Below are 3,393 nucleotides of genomic sequence, written 5' to 3' on the forward strand. Positions count from 1 at the left end.
AAAAGTGCTCCTGAACCTAATGGAATGCTATATGTCAAAATATCTCATTTTTTTTTAAAGTGTTTTTAAATGGCGCACCTCTCTGGGCCCCAGCCCTCTCCAATATCTCGCCTTGTATTTCCTCACTAAATTAGCTGTTTTATGATATTAAGAAGACATTTATAATTTATCTAGCTTTTTTATTTATCTTCAATAGGAAGGTAGATACAAATTATCTTAGTGTACCATAATTTAAAGCCAAATGTCCTGCCTTCAAGGTTTAGTATTAGTATACCCTTTTAGTTTTCATTTTATCTCATTATCTTCCTAGGTAATTTCATATACTACTTCATGTATATGCTGATATCTCAGAATTCTATATCTTTGCCCAGATCTTTCTTTTGAGCATCACATATATATTATTCAGCTGCATATTCTAAATCTCTACTTGAGTGTGTCGTAGGAAACCCAAACCTAAGATGTATAAAATTGGATTTGCATCTATATGTCAGTGATTCCAGTCATATATATTTATACAGTACATATATATTATATGTATATAATATATGTTTTCTAATCATACATATGTTATTTCATTAAATTCCTACATCTTCCAGGTAGGTATTATTACCAAAGTTTTAATTTGTATTGTCCTAATTCCTGGTGAGACTAAATACATTTCATTTGCTGTCATGCCAGATTTGGGAGAGATAATCAGAGAATACAGGTAATTTTCCAAAACTCAAAATTAGTATTTAAAAAGCCATGTCTGAATTTCTGCTTCCTGACATGATGGAATAGCAGGACATCATTGCCCTGCCTTAAACAATTAAACAATCAAATATATATGAAACAAGTTTTCAGATACTAGACAACAAGCAGCACAAGCTAGTGATCCCAAAAGAAAGGAAATAAAATAAACCCTCCAAGTATTCCAATTCACTGCCTTGAAAGAGTTTCCAGGCTGCAACCTTGAGAGGTAGAACCCAAACAAACCCCTATTAGTTTTACTAAGTTGAAAGGACAGAGATTCAGTAAATCCCAGGAAACTAAAATTTACAGGGCAGAAAACCAGAAAATAGGAAACTGCACAGAAAAAAGGGGAAGCTCACAAGAATTGAAGAGGGGGGTCTTTAGGTCTTTGACTGAGTACTGATTTATACAATTTATACATGCATATGAGTAAACTACTAAGGATAAAAAAAAAAAAAAAGAACCATTAGAAAATAGTACACAAAGCACCTCCAGAATTCACACAGGGCTGTAAACCCTTGCATTTTCCATCAGTCCAAATGGAAGGACCTCCAAAAATGTGGGAGCATAAAGTAGAGACCTCAGAAAGTCATTGCCTCAGTAGTAGGGCCAAATTAGCCCCCAAATAAAGACTGTTTATTCTAACAATGCTTAGGAGCAAGCCTCAGAAAGATCAGCCATTCTAACAATGCTTAGGAGCAAGCATTGTTAGAATAAAGACTGTTTATTCTAACAATGCTTAGGAGCAAGCCTCGAAAAGATCAGCCATCCTAACAATGCTTAGGAGCAAGCCTCAAAAAGATCAGCCAATCCAAGTACCTTAACAAGGTACCAGAATAAAAGCCCAAACAATTAAAGAAATACAAATAATCTAACACCAAAAAATGCAGGTTTCACAATGTTTGATGTCCAAAAAAGATGACCAAGAATGCAAAGAAGCCGGAACCATACCCAGGTTAAAAACAATCAATAGAAACAGATGCAAAATGACACAGATGATATAATAAGTAGACAAAGACATTAAAATAGCTATTATACAAATACTCCATTTGATCAAGAAGGTAGAGGAAACCATGAGAATGATAAAATAATAATAATAATAAAATGGCAGATATAATAAGCCCACATCAAATTTCTGTAGATGAAAAATATAATATTGGAAATTTTCCAAATTGATGAAAAATTTAAGGTCACTAATCAAACAAGTTCAAAGGACCCTCAAACAAATACTACACAAAAAGCCAAACCAAACCAAAATGAAAACCAACACCAAGGTACATAATAATATAACTGCTAAAAAAATCAATGATTAAATCTTAAAAGCAGTCAGAGGAAAAGACATAACATACAGAAGAAAAAAATAATGACAGCTCACAACTCATTACAAAGAATGTAAGCCAAACGTGAATGGGGTCAGATCTTAAAATCACTGAAAGAAAAAAAGTGGCAATCAAGAATCTGTATCTAGAAAAAAATATCTCTCAAAAACCGTAGCAAAAGTAAAGACTTTTGCAGACTTATGAAAGCTGAGAGAATTTGTCATCTTTAAGCTGGTACTATAAGAAATGTTCCAGTAATCCTTCAGGTAGAAAGAAAATGATACCAGACAGAAATCTGGATATACATAAAGAGATAAAGAGCACCATATATAGTAAATATGAGGATAAATATAAAGAACTTATTTTATTATTTTTCTCTCTTTAAAAGATAATTTACTTTCTAAAGCATTAGTTGTAACTATATTCTGGAGATTACTATGTATTCTACTTAATTGTATGACAAAAGATGGGAGAGAAAAAGCAGAAGTATGCTGTTGTACAGTTCTTATTCTGTGTATGCCATGTTTTAATACTATTTGAAGGTTGACTGTGATAAGTTAACTATTTATACTATAAACCCTATATTAACTACTAAAAATTAAAAAATAAGAGGAATAGCTACTAAGCCAATAAAGAAGCTAAAATTGAATCATAAAACTATTCTCAATAATGCAAAGAAGTCAGGAAAACAGGGAAAAAAGAACAAAGAAGAGATGGGAGAAATAGAAGAAAGATGGGATAAATAGAGAACAAGGTGATGGATTTAAATCCAATCGTATTATAATCACATTCAATTTAAATGTATGTGGTTTAAATACTCCAATTAAAAGGCAGAGACTGTCAGAGTAGATAAAAAGCAAGACCCAATTACATGCTGTCTACAAGAAACTTATTCTAAATTTAAAGACATAAATTAGGTAAAAATAAAAGGATAAAAGAAAATATACTATGCTAATACTAATGAAGAGGAACTTTAAATGGCAATATTAGAAAAAGCAGACTTCGGAGAAATTAATATTGTTATAGATAAAGCCACTTCATAATGATAAACAGGTCAAAATTAATCATCAACTATAACAAACCTAAATTGCATGCATCTAATAACAGAAACTTAAAGTATATGAATAAAAATTTGATAAAACTTAAATTAGAAATGCACAAATTAACAATTAGTGCTAGAGATTTTAACACTGCTGTTGATAATTGATAGAACAAATAGCTTAAAATCAGTAGGAGTGCTTACTTTGGCAGCACATTTACTAAAATTGGAATGATAGAGAGAAGATTAGCATGGCCCCTTTGCAAGGATAACACGCAAATTCATGAAGTGTTCCATACTTTT

At 31.6% G+C, this 3,393-nt stretch overlaps 1 non-coding gene across 1 annotated transcript; it reads left to right on the forward strand.

The window, feature by feature from the left end:
* Window positions 1–3,286: 3,286 nt before the first annotated feature.
* LOC112469894 lies at window positions 3,287–3,393 on the forward strand. Its single transcript, XR_003042748.1, has one exon. It is a non-coding gene; the product is annotated as a U6 spliceosomal RNA (small nuclear RNA).

Source organism: Pteropus alecto, unplaced genomic scaffold (assembly GCF_000325575.1).
Source record: "Pteropus alecto unplaced genomic scaffold, ASM32557v1 scaffold86, whole genome shotgun sequence".
Taxonomy (NCBI): domain Eukaryota; kingdom Metazoa; phylum Chordata; class Mammalia; order Chiroptera; family Pteropodidae; genus Pteropus; species Pteropus alecto.